The 14263-nt window shown below is 41.8% G+C and overlaps 1 pseudogene; it reads right to left on the reverse strand.

The window, feature by feature from the left end:
* Positions 1 to 7393: 7393 nt before the first annotated feature.
* Positions 7394 to 12357, reverse strand: LOC127483123 (dimethyladenosine transferase 2, mitochondrial-like; annotated as a pseudogene).
* Positions 12358 to 14263: the final 1906 nt, after the last annotated feature.

Consider the following 14263-nt stretch of genomic DNA (forward strand, 5'->3'; position numbering starts at 1 on the left):
AAAGAGTGAAACTAGGACACTGTCAGAGATGATGAGAATGAACCACTGAATATGAGGAACATTTTTATGGTCTGTTTGACAAAACACAATAGCTAATTAGTTGTGGGAAAACAAAACAGAGAGGGTTTGAAGAAAAAGAATAATTGAGTGTGTTTCAATCAAGCCAAAGAACACTGGAAGGGAGGCTTTGAGGAATGAATGAGTTGTGTTATAGGACTTGACTTCGAATGCTGCAAAGGCCTGCTCTGGGTCTGGCCATGATGATGGTATCAAAGTGAACAGATGCACAGTACTCACCCCTTCTTTCAGGGGAAAGAGCCAGTTTGATTAGGACATAGCTTAATTTGTGCTGAGCTCCAAGATGATACAATAGGGTGGTAGTTCATAAAAATTATATAATCTTAATCAAAAGAAATTATAGTTTCACACCCCTGTGCTTTTATCAACTGAGTCATATTAATATTGGCTGACCTTGGGACAGGCATTGCTATTCACTGTGAGGCCACTGCAACCCAAGTGTGATTCAAGCCCCACTCATCCACTTCTCATCCAGCTTCCTGCTACTGAATCCTGGGAGGTGGGAAATGATAACTCAAACGTTTGGGTCTCTGCCACCCACATGAGAGATCCATGTGGACTTTCAGGCTTCTGGCCTCAGCCTGGGCCAGCATCACTTGTTGCAGATATTTGGGAAGTAAACTAGCAGATGGAAGATCTCTCTCTGTCTCTCTCTCTCTCTCTCTCTCTGCCTTTCCACCATTCAAGTATATAAAAATAAGTAAGCAAACATTTAAAAATAATTTTATATAGTATATATTTAGTGTATATATATATATATATACACACACACACACACACACACACATATATATGATGACCCAAAGTCACTTAACATACATTGTATGGCTCTCTTTCTTTAGCTGATATGATATTTACATATATTTGTATTGTACAGTATGATAATCTTACTTTTGAAATACTTAGAATTGATATGAACAGAAGTGAATATTTGAGGAAGAGCACACAACATTTCTTGGGATTAAAAATAAGTTAAAATTTGTCTAAACTCTGATTCAAATCCTTCAGTATAATGATCTTACACATTTAGAAGAAAGTAACATCAGACAGTTTTTGAAAATATGCATTACTATGTAAACAGGTGAAAAAGAGCACACTTGAAAAAATTAAAAGCAACAACAGATTATCTGACAAATGATCACAGGTTTATGACTACAACAGAGCCACTGAGGTGCATTTTCAGAAACTCAGACCTCTAATTTCCACACCCTCTACAGAACAATAACAACGGACAAAGAATGGCAAATACGTGAAGGTTCTCACTGCGTGTGATTTCTCAGTCTGTAGATCAGGTCTTCAAGACACCTTTGTAACTTCACAAACCAGTGCTGTAAGCAAAATGGAATTTCTCTTATCCTGTGCTCTGCCTCCCAAATGTCTAAGCCAGACGCTGTTGCTACAGAGTCTTCCTCTGTTGCTACAGAGTCTTCCTCCCGGCTTGAAGTCAAATCCCCCCAAAGCATTTACAATCAAAACCTTGGTTGGTATTTACTCCTAGGGATACTTGCCTTTGAATAGGAGTCTCAAAGTCCAAGAGATAAGTGCTGCAACTACTCTTAGGCTATTGCATTAACTGCAAGTGTCAGGAAAGGGATCCGTTGTCTTTTTGGGAGATTATTTCTTATTTGGATTCCCTATCAAGTTGCTTAGCATGCAATAGCTGCTCATCGAATAATAATGAAATACAGAAACTGATTAATCTCTAATAACTTAAATTTGAGTAAACCACCAGGGATATTTGAGGTTCTGAAGGGGCTGCCTCTTGTTCCTCAAACCATGCCAAATGAACACTGCTACAGTCTGGAGTTTATGTCCCTCCAAAATTCATATGTTGGAAATTAGTTCCCAATTTAATGATGGTAGGAGGCAGAGGCCTTGAGAGGTGAGTAGGTGGTAGGTACAGATCTCCAATGAACAGGATTGGTGCCCTAGCAAAAGAGGCCCAAGGGTGTTTGTTTGTCCTGTCTCCAACATGAGGATGAAATGAGACAGTGATCATCCAAGAACCAGGCTATGGGCTCTCATCAGACACTCAACCTGCAAGTACCTTGATTTTGGACTTCGCAGCCACTAGAACTATAAAAAGAAATGTTTGTTGTTTAAGTCTCCAAGTCTGGAATTCTATTTTTTTAAAGATTTATTTTATTTATTTGAAAGTCAGAGTTACACAGAGAGAGGAGAGGCAGAGAGAGAGAGGTCTTCCATCGGATGGTTCACTCCCCAGTTGGCCGCAACAGCCGGAGCTGCACTGCTCCGAAGCCAGGAGCCAGGAGCTTCTTCCAGGTCTCCCACATAGGTGCAGAGGCCCAAGGACTTGGGTCATCTTCTACTGCTATCCCAGGCCATAGCAGAGAGCTCAATCAGAAGAGGAGCAGCCGGGACTAGAACTGGCGCCCATATGGGATGCCAGCGCTTCAGGCCAGGGCTTTAACCCACTGCGCCACAGCGCTGGCCCCTGGAATTCTATTTTTTTATTATTTTCAATTATTTCTCATTTTATTTGAGACAGAGAAGCATCTTCCATCTGCTGATTCATTATCCAAAGCCTGCAACAGCTAGGACTGGACCAGATCAAAGTCAGGAGCCTAGAACTCAATTCAGGTCTTCCACATGGATGGCAGGGACCCAAGTAATTGAACTATCACCACTGTCTTCCAAGGTACACATTGTCAGAGGTCTGGAAACAGGAGCAAAGCCCAAACTCAAATCCAAGATCTTTGATATGTGATGTGGGCATCCCTCACTGGGGCTTAACCACTGTGCCAAACACCTGTCCCTGTGGGATTCTTTTATAGCAGCCCAAACTAACACAGACACCCTATTCAAATGTCCAGCTTGGACTGTGAACGTGAACTCGTGGTATCAGCAGGGTATCACTAACACAAACTCACTACTACCAAACAAAGGAATTCAACATCAAAATAAATCAGAGAAAGAGTACAACAATAAAATGATCTGTGGGAAACAGGAATGAATAAATTGCCATTAAGAAAGAAAAAGGGAAATAAGAGAGAAAGAAAGGAAGAAAAACGTTAAGTTCCCTGTGTTTAGTTTAAAGACAGATTTTCAGTTGTGGTCAGAGCTATATACAGAGTTGCCCTTTGATGATTCTGCAAGAATGCTATTTCCTGTGTCTGTGAAAGTGGCCAGAGAGATACACTCCACAGACTTCTACACACTGGTATCCTGCTTCTGAGTGAAGACTGCCTCCAGTGCCCCATGCTCTGCTGTCTTGGAAACCTAACCTTAAACTTCTCATTTAACATAGGCTTTTTGCTCAAGATAAATATTCATGGGAAACAACAATAGCTAGAGTATCTAGTTTCTGCACCCAGAAAAGGTCAGCGGTTATTTATTTCCATGCCGTGATGATATTAGGGTGTTTATAACTTAAATATGCTTCAAAGTGTACTCTTACCTTCTCCACTTACAACTGGATTTTAGTCCACGACATTGTAATTGTACCAAACCCTGAATGACCATTCCCATTATGAGACTGATGCAAATGCAATGAACATAATTTCAATGGTGCTTGGAGGATGATTATTTCCAAAATAGTTTACAGTGTCATTCTGACAGTATCTGCTAACAAAACCATGATGAATTAGTTTTGCTGTTAAAACATACACTTTACAATGTGCTTTCTTTATGGCATGCCATTTTTTAAAAGATTTATTTATTTATTTGAAAGGCAGAGTTGCAGAGTGAGAGAGACAGAGAGAGATCTTCCATCCTCTGGTTCTCTCCCTAAATGGTTGCAACGCTCAGAGATGGATCCACCCGAAGCCAGGAGCTAGGAGTTTCTTCTGGGTTTCCACATGGGTGCAGGGTCCCAAGCACTTGGGCCATCTTCCACTGTTCTCTCAGGCACATTAGCAGGAAGCTGCATCAAAAGTGGAGCAACCGGGACTTGAATCAGCACCCATGTGGGATGCTGGTGCCACAAATAGTGGTCTTACCTGCAATGCCACAGCTCCAGCCCTCTAATTTCCCTTTGAAATTAGTTTTTGCTTTGAGTGCTTTCAAGAGTGTTGGATCTGACAGCCTTAGCTAACTCTATCATTGTACTAATAAAGTCAAAGTCAATCTTCAACTCATTTCTCATGTAGTCCTATTAACTTTGATCCATTCTGTTATCCAAGGTCCCAGTTAAGCTCCTGAGGACCAAGAAATAATAAATAGATCATCAACCAGCATCATCAAAAAGCAAGTTTTATATTTTATGTGGGGAGTATTTATGGAATCAAATGAATATATTTCATTGTATATGAAATTGGATTCATCTGAATATGTGATCTATTCATTACTTCATAGGAGTCATCAAGAGTAGACTCCTTGTGGAAAGGATTAATGCCAAGTAGGACTGACCAGTCCTTTCACAAATGGACATCAAAAAGTACAAAATTCGGCTGGCGCCGCAGCTCACTAGGCTAATCCTCCGCCTAGCGGCGCCGGCACACCAGGTTCTAGTCCCGGTCGGGGCGCCGGATTCTGTCCCGGTTGCCCCTCTTCCAGGCCAGCTCTCTGCTGTGGCCAGGGAGTGCAGTGGAGGATGGCCCAGGTGCTTGGGCCCTGCACCCCATGGGAGACCAGGAAAAGCATCTGGCTCCTGGCTCCTGCCATCAGATCAAGCGCGCCGGCCGCGGTGGCCATTGGAGGGTGAACCAACAGCAAAAGGAAGACCTTTCTCTCTGTCTCTCTCTCTCACTGTCCACTCTGCCTGTCCAAAAAAAAAAAAAAAAAAGTACAAAATTCAAAACATAATTATTAGCCAAACATAAACATACAGAAATAGATATAACTTGATAAACTCCATTGTTTTATTAATCTTAGGGTATTTTATAGTTTTTCTATTAATTGCAGTCTGGCTATATGCTTCTCATGCCATCTTTGATGTCTTCAACTCTATAAACTTAGGGAATACAACTTCTTTTAAATTTTACCTTGAATATAATAAATTCAATAAAGTAAGAATGGTGTCAAATAATGTTGGTTACATAAGGGTAAGTTAAAGGATGATATATAATAGTTTTTCCTCAAAATAATTTCATACTGATGATTCACAATTAACTTCACATGATATCTCTAAAAATTTTCATTTCATTAATTATGCATTGTTGTGTTATAAACAGAAAGATACAACTATTTGTATCTATCTTATTGTATCTAATTTCACATAGAAAGATAGTTCTAGATAGTGTGGAGAGATAATGAGGGAGGAGGAAGGCAAGAAGGGCAAAGGAGAGGCTGGCTGGAGTCTATTCAGTTAGGACAACAGTAAATGGTAGTAGCCTGGATTGATGCTGGAGTGACATCAATGTAGACAGAGCGAATGGCAGGAAGATGAGTGAGAAATGTCGCCGGCAGGGAGTCCCTGGACCCTGGGCAAGAGCAGTTACAGTTGAGTAGCAGTGGTAAAACCAGATTGGAGCATAATGAGATGAAGATGAGGAAGTAGACACAAAGAGTACAGATGACTCTGTTAAAATGTTTGTTCATGCAATGAGGCACAGGGAAATATGTGGCATCTAAAGAGGTTTTTGCTTGCTTGTTTTGTTTGAGTTTTAGGATAAAATGGCTGGGAGAGTTAGTGCTGCCCCAGTCTTCCCACTGTATTCATTTCCAGTTTCTGGATCTGTTCCACACTCACAACTGTTCAGTGGATACACAAGCAGAGTACTTCCAAGAATAAACCTAAGACCTTCATCTCCCCGATCTTCTCAATGGAAGATCTTTCCCTAATAGAATATTTGGGTAATCGAAAAAAAATAAAACTTATCTAACAAAATGTTAAATAGAAAAACAGTTTACTTATACTAGAGAATTTTCTCCTCAAAATAAAATGTCTTCCCACCATATTTCAGGTTATAGGTAGACCAACAAGTTAAAAAACGAATAATAAAGTCTTTATTTTAGTCAGATGCTCTGTATTCATTTGCAAGGGCTGTCAGAATAATGTACTGCAAACTGGGCATCCTTAGCAATTCATTGGCTCACAGCCTGAAAGCTAGAAGTTCAAGATCAAGGTGTCGGTAGGACTGGAGCCTTCAGAGAGATGTGAGGGAGAATCTGCTCCACATCTCTTTGCAGCATTCGCAGACCACCAGCTCTGCCTTCACATTCGCATGGTATTTTCCCTGTGAGTGTGCATCTGTCTCTAACCAAATACTGCCTTTTGCAGGCACACTAATCCTAATGAAATAAGGAGCGCCCTGGAAACCTCATTTTAAATTGACTGCTTTTGAAACACCCTGCTTAAAAATAAGTTTACATCCTGAGAGGCTGGGAGCAACAAATTCAGCCTTTCTAGGAGGACACAATTCAACCCATCAGATGAACTACAGCAAAAACAGCCTTTCCTGTTCTTAGTAAAAAGAGTAAGATCAGGCTGGCGCCACAGCTCACTTGGCTAATCCTCCACTTGCAGCGCCGGCACCCCGGGTTCTAGTCCCAGTCGAGGCGCCAGATTCTGTCCTGGTTGCTCCTCTTCCAGTCCAGCTCTCTGCAGTGGAGGATGACCCGGGTGCTGGGCCCTGTACCCACGTGGGAGACCGGGGGAAAGCACCTGGCTCCTGGCTCAAGATCAGCGCGGTGCGCTAGCTGTAGCAGCCATTTGGGGAGTGAATCGGCAGAAAGAGGACCTTTCTCTCTGTCTCTCTCTCTCTTTCACTGTCTAACTCTGCCTATCAAAAAAAAAAAAAAGTAAGATCACTGTGTGTGACACATGCCTTTAAATTCACTGCATTTGCTCAGATTCTTTTTGTTTTTTTAAAGTTTTTTTTTTTATATATTTTATTTGAAAAGCAGAGTGACAGAGGGATAGACATACGGAGACAGAGGTCTCCCATCCACTGGTGTCCTCCCCAAATAGCCAGAGCTGGACCAGGCTGAAGTCAGAGGCAAGGGCTTCTTCCAAGTGTCCCACATGGGTGCAGGGATGCAAACACTTGGCCCATCTTCCTCTGCTTTCCAAGGTACATTAGCAAGGAGCTAGACTGGAAGTGCAGTAGCCGAGATTAAAAGGTAAAATAAACCTCTTAAATTAATTTAATTTGTTTTCTAAGATAATAACATACAAACTCCTGCCCTCTCCTTCTCACAGAAGGATGCAAAATGCAGAAACAGTCAACGTAGAATATTTAAATTAATACAATGTAAGATGTTGAGACAGAAGGAATTGTAAAAGTAAATTTCAGCTGGTAATACCCACAACTACCAGCATGTTTACAGTAGATAAAAATTTAAAACAAAACAAACTATCTGATCAAACCCACAACTAACTGAAGTTTTCATCTTATTCAGTTGTGAATAAAATAACAGTCACTGTTTTATCCAACAGAGCAGTAGAATTAACCAGTGGAATCGTCAGAAAGATCTGCCTAATCTGTGCAACTCAAGAACAGTTTTCTGTTGAAAGGAGGTAAGTTTTCCAAACTCAGTTCTTTTCCATCTATTAAAAACTGCTCCAGCTAATGTCTTGACAGTCTAGTTTTCTCCACATGTGTTCTCCATGCTGTCATCCTAGAGCCATTTATGGGTATAACCTTTGGAAAACTCTATAGTTTCAAAAAGGCATTTAAAGCCTTGAGAATACATGTCAGTTATTTTCACTCTTTCATTTTTTCTTGTTTGCATCAATATGTCCATTGAACCAACTGGACTCAATGACCTTAAATGTTCTATTGGGCTTACATTGCACTTTCCAAAACAGTGCTGTACCATATGAAAAAATACATCAGAGTTAGTCAATAAATTTTGATGAGGAGTCATTCGAATAAAATACAGACTTTGTGGTTTTTATTCTAATGAATCCTTATTCTTTGGCTTTTCCAGCTGCTCATTTTGGGGTATATAGATCACGTGGTGACCAAGGCTCCATGTGCAGCACCTTAATCTCACAAGCTACTTGCCAGAGCACACTGAATACTCGATACAAGTTTGCATTTCTGGGATTTGCCATTAGTTTCTGGTATTCTTTTTCACTAATAAACATATTTGTTTCTACTCGTCCATGCCTACATATAGAAGTGTAAGAATATAGGTCATATAAAAGTTTCCAAAGTGCCTTTCTGTCATTTTTAATTGATAAGATTCCAATTATTTTTAAGGGAAGACCTGCTGACCAAGGAAGTGCCTTAATTCCCAAATTCTGAAAAAGCACATGTGAAACCACCATAAGCGGCCTTACTAGGCCACACTTTCCAGGATCCATTTTAAAGAAGTCACGGTGGACTACTTCTAGTTTTGCATCCAGATTCTTTCCTAAGGACTCAGCAAGGAGGAATTCTGGCTTCTACAAATGTCTTTAGGGGAGAATGAGACTGAGAGGAGGGCAGGAGACGGTAAATAGTTGTTAGTTCTGAGGCTGCTTCCAGGGGCTTCCAGTGTCCTTTACTTCGAAGTACTCAGTATTCCAAAGTGCCATACTACAGGATATTGTTTTCTTAGCCCCAACAACAGCTAGACCTTCAAATGAGGGATGAAGTTTCTGCACTTTCAAGGGCAACCAGTTTGGCACCAGTTTCAAATAACGCCTGAGTCAGGACTCCAGGACCTGGATTGCACTCTAGGAAGAGAGGGCAAGGGTCTTTTTGATTGCCCGGCAGGAGCTGCACCAAGGTCTCAGCCAATCTCCGATGGGTTATGTAACGCTTAGGCTCCAAGTGGTGCTTGCACACCCACCAAGACGATCCCCGAATCAGGAGAGGGCAACAGCTGCAAGGAAGAATCAGACAAGCCACGGCGAGGCAGGTCTCCACGCACCATCGTTCGGGGTCCTCAAAATGCAAAAGCGACCCATGCCGGCCAGGGATGAAGGCACCAAGGGCAACAGAAGCCCTGCTGCTGGGACCTATATCGTCCCTCCAAGGTGCCCCCTCTTATGACCAAGGGTCACTATTTTGGTGAACCCCATAAAAGGCATCCCATGTTCAACATCTTCGCGTTGCAGACCAGACCTGGTGCAAGTAAACACCAGCAACTGCCTCCCACAGTTCTTTCGCAAACAGATGTGCATGTTAGGAACTGCAGAAAGGGTACTGTAGAGAGAAACTCTCACAGCTGCCCTAGATCATTTGTGTACCTAGAAATTCAGAGTAGCATGATAATCTTCATTGTGTGAATGATAATTTACAATGTTTCCCTAAAATATGGACAATATATAGGTATTCCACTTTTCTAGTAACATATATGAGTAGTTATATGGAATAAAGGACTTTATAGAATCTTACAGCGTTAAATAGCAAATGTCAGTTTCAGTCTTAGGACTTGTGAAACAAATGTTACAAATGTTGACTCTTGCATAGAAAAGAAGGAATCAAATTTTTGATCTTTCTTAAATATTTTATATATTAACATATTAAGATTTGAAAGCAATTTAAATAACAATAAAGTACTTGAAATAATTCATTAGGTCATATTGAAAACTTTTATGTTTTATCAAAATCAAGAATTGCACTTCACTTCTGTTTTGCAACAAAGAGTAGTCTGAATTCTCAAATTCATCCATGAGAAGTAGATTGCCTGAAAGAAAAGATTTCGGATCCCTAACGAATACAATTATTTTAATTTACCTGATTATTTTTAAAGGAGAGGAATACTTATAAATGTGTAATTTTGTTTAAAAAAAAAACCTAGAAAGAAAAGAAGTACATAAAAATATCCAAAGAGCAAATCTGCTGACAACAAAGCCCATCTCCAGCCCTACATGACACTGACACATTGACATGTCTGAAGAATGCTCCCATCCTTGTGCAGCAAAGTAACTGTACTTTAGCTCACAAAGCGTTTTTACCAAGGCCCTAGTACCAACACAAAATACAGATTATGAAATTGCCCTTTATATCCTGTTCTGTTTATTTAATATTAATTGTTCAATCAATTAATTCATCTTTTTTTTAAGTTTACTCATATTTGATAGACAAAGCAACAGAGTGTGTGGGGGAGGGTGGGAAGGAGAAACAGAGAGAGAGAGATCTTCCATCTACTGGTTCACTCCCTAAATGGCTGCAACAGCCAAGACTGGGCCAGACAGAAGCCCAGAGCCATGAACTCCATCTGAATCTCCCACACAGGTGGCAGGCATGCACTTGCTTGATCCATCATCTGTTGTCTCCCGAGATGCAGATTAGCAAGAAATTGGATAGGAAATGGAGGCAGCCCTCAAACCCAGCACTCTGATGTGGCATGTGGGCATTGTCCACAAGAGGCAACTGAACCCACTGCACCACAACACCCACCCATAACCGCTCAATTTAAAAATCATTAGAAGGGTGGCTGATGCTGTGGTGTAGTGGACTAAGCCTCTGCCTGCCAGTATCTCATATGCTCACCCGTTCCAGTGGCTGCTCCACTTCTGATTCAGCTCTCTGCCATGGCCTGGGAAAGCAACAGAAGATGGCCCAAGTATTTGGGTCCCTGCACCCACATAGGTGGTCTGAAAAAAGCTCCTGTCTCCTGGCTTCAGATCAGCTCAGCTCCGGCCTTGCTGCTATTTGGGGAGTGAACCAGCAGATGGAAGACCTCTCTCTCTCTCTCTCTCTCTCTCTCTCTCTCTCCCCTCCAGTGTGTGAGACCCAGAAGAGAGGCTCCTGGCTCCTGGCTCCTGGCTTCAGATCGGCGCAGCTCCAGCCGTTGTGGCCAAATGGGGAGTGAACCAGTGGATAGAAGACCTCTCTCTTGCTCTGCCTCTCCTTTCTCTCTGTGTGTAACTCTTTCAATTAATAAATAAATCTTAAAAAAGAAATCTCTTTAAAAAAATCATTAAAGGGGGAGGCTGGAGCTGTGGTGTAGCCGGTAAAGCTGCCACCTGCAGTGCCGGTATCCCATATGGGCACCAGTTCAAGACCCGGATGCTCCACTTCTGATCCAGCTCTCTGCTATGGCCTGGGAAAGCAGTGGAAGATGGTCTAGGAGCTTGGGTCCCTGCACCCATGTGGGAGATCCAGAAGAACCTCCTGGCTCCTGGCTTTGGATCGGCATAGCTCCGGATGTTGTGGCCATCTGGGGAGTGAACCAGTGGATGGAAGACCTCTCTCTCTCTCTCTCTCTGCCTCTCCTCTCTCTGTGTAACTGTGATTTTCAAGTAAAATAAATAAATCTTTAAAAAATCATTAAAAGAAAATATAGGAAAACATCTATGAAACTTGTGGCTTTTAAAAAAACATGAGTGCTGGCCGGCGCTGTGGCTCACTAGGCTAATCCTCTGCCTGCGGCGCCAGCAATCCAGGTTCTAGTCCCATTCGGGGCCCAGGATTCTGTCCCGGTTGCTCCTCTTCCAGTCCAGCTCTCTGCTGTGGCCCAGGAAGGCAGTGAAGGATGGCCCAAGTGCTTGGGCCCTGCACCCGCATGGGAGACCAGGAGGAAGCACCTGGCTCCTGGCTTCAGATTGTCACGGTGCACCGGCCGTAGCGGCCACTTGGGAGGTGAACCAACAGAAGGAAGACCTTTCTCTCTCTCTCTAACTGTCTAACTCTGCATGTCCAAAAAATAAAAAAATAAAAAAAAAAATGAGTGCTAAGTATGAGAGCACAGATGCTAAGCAGTACAATCACTTCCTTCCCCCCTCACTGCCCAAAGAAACCTTTTATTTAAGGAATACAGATTTCATGCATTTCATAAGTACAACTTCAAGAATATAATGATTCTTCCCACCATTCCCACGTTCACACCCACTCTCTCTTCCTTCTTCCTCCCCTCCTCCCTCTCCCATTCCCAGTTCCATTCTCCACTAAGATCCATTTTTATTAACTCTATACACAGAAGACCAACTCTACTCTAAGTAAAGAGTTCAACAATTTGCATGAAAAAAAAAACTGTTCCTCAACAGTCAAGACAAGGGCTGTTCAAAGTCATTGCATCTTGAAGTTAATTTCACTTTTTTTTAGAAGCATAATTAACTTTAAGGAAGCATCCAAGAATAATATACCTTTTGCAAGCACTTAGACGTAATTATAATACAACTTTCTGAGGACAGAGGTCCTACATGGGAAGTTAGTTCACAGTGACTCCTGTTGTTAATGTAATAATTAACACTCTTATGTATGGCATCAGTGATCACCACAGGCTCTTGACATGAGCTGCCTAGGCCATGGAAGCCTTTTGACAGAATGTGTGGAAACTCTGTCAGTATTTAGACAAGACCATAAGCAAAGTGAAAGTTCTCTCCTCCCTTCAGAGAAAAGTACCTCCTTCTTTGATAACCACTTCTTTCCACCATGGTCTCATCCACCAAGGTCCTTCATGTAGAACATTTTTTGCCACATTGTCTTGGCTTTCCATGCCTAAATGCTCTTGTGGGCTTTTCAGCCAGACCAGAATGCCTTAAGGGCTGACTCTGAAGTCAGAGTGCTTTTTTAAGTGATTGTCATTCCATGAATCTACTGGAATCACATTTTTTTAAGATTTTTTTTATTTATTTGAAAGGCAGAGTTACAGAGAAGCAGATTGAGATCTTCCATCCACTGGTTCACTCCCCAAATGGTCAGAGCCAGCACTTCAGGTTGCTACACCACAGTGCCAGCCCCAGTGGAATCATTTTTACAAGCTTGTAGAAACCTGGGGTTTGGGCTTGAATTTTTCAGAAAGGTAGGGGGAAAAAGGATGAAATTTTTTCTCATGATGAAGTCCTTTTAAAGAATTCTTCATTAGGCAGAAAAGCTGTTTTGGGTCAGTCAAAAACCTTTCTACTTTCTCTTCCTCCGAAAAGGTAAAGTCCCAAATGAGGGCACATTGGTACCATGGCAGGGACTAAAAGGAAAGGGAGGATGGCCCTGAGAGTGTGGAAAGGGAAAAAGGGAAGAGCCCACTTACTTAATGGACTCCCTGGCACAGGCCTGTGAGGAGCTCCCTGTGATGAGAATGACAAAGGGAATATTGAGGTCTACTGTTTAGTTTTGGTTACTGTCTAAGCCACATGCTACCTCCCTTCATAACTTCAGACTTCAGTACAATTTTGGCATACACATGTGGATAGTGGCACTTTGGGGAATACAGAAACCAAGGTCTCCCTCATGGAACAATGAATGCAGAAAAGTGACAGTAGCTTGGAAGAGAGGATACAGAATGGAAGCTGAGAGCTCAGTAGAAATTCTTCGCTGGCTACAGGGAATCCCTTCTATTTCTTTTCTCTAAAATATTTATTTTACTTATTTGAAAGTCAGAGGGATGAAGAAGGGTGAAGAGAGAGAGAGAGAGAGAGAGAGAGAGAGAGAGAGACCTTCCATTTGCTGGTTCACTCCCCAGATGGCCACAACTGTCAAGGCTGGACCAGGCCTGAAGCCAAGAGCCAGGAGCTCCATCTGGGTCCCCCATTTAAGTGGCAGGGGCTCAAGAACTTTGGCCATCTTCCACTGCTTTCCCCAGGTGCATTAGCAGGTAGCTGGATCAAAAGCAGAGCAGCCAGGACTCAACCATCTGCTACAGGATGCCAGTGTCACAGTACCGGCCGAACCAGCTGTCACAATGCCAGCCCCTCCTCTCATTCCTGAGATAGGGCCCAGTCCAATTTTATTTAAACCTGAAATGTGACTCCAGCACACTGGAGGACTGGAGGCAATGAGGCAGCTTAACTTACCAAAGTGTAACAACTGTTCAATTTCTAATAAAACCAAATAGAGCCTAAATATATCTCATTGAATCTTTTTAACGATGCTTTAGAAATATAGAATGAGAAAAACTATACTTACAAGTAGTTTATGTGAAAAAGATTAAGATATTATAGATAATGAAAAGGCCAATCTTAGCTAAAAATGTTCCCTAAGAAAATAATGAATTCTTTATTGGTATTAATAGGAATGGTGTATCCAGAAGCAGTAAAAAGTCATCTTATTGAATCTCCCAAAGTGGCTCTGATCATATCTATGTTCAGTTCTTTAAAAAGAAATTGGCTAATGGGAGTAAAAACGGATGATGGCATTGAGAACGGGAATGAAACTGGGAGCCACATCAAATATGAAAAGTGAAAAAACTTCTTAATATTCACCTGAAAACAAAAATAAGTATTAAAAAAGATACAGCATTTACTCAAAACTGCAGTCATCAAAGCAAAGACTGTGGTAGGAAGAATAACAGTCCCCCAAAATGTCCACATCACTGTCCCAGAAACCTGGGCTCTTTGCAGATATGATTAAATTATCCTGAGATGGAGGTGATTGGCCTGGATCGCCCAGCTTGGCTCTGTGTGATT

This window comes from Oryctolagus cuniculus, chromosome 8, assembly GCF_964237555.1.
Source record: "Oryctolagus cuniculus chromosome 8, mOryCun1.1, whole genome shotgun sequence".
NCBI lineage: Eukaryota > Metazoa > Chordata > Mammalia > Lagomorpha > Leporidae > Oryctolagus > Oryctolagus cuniculus.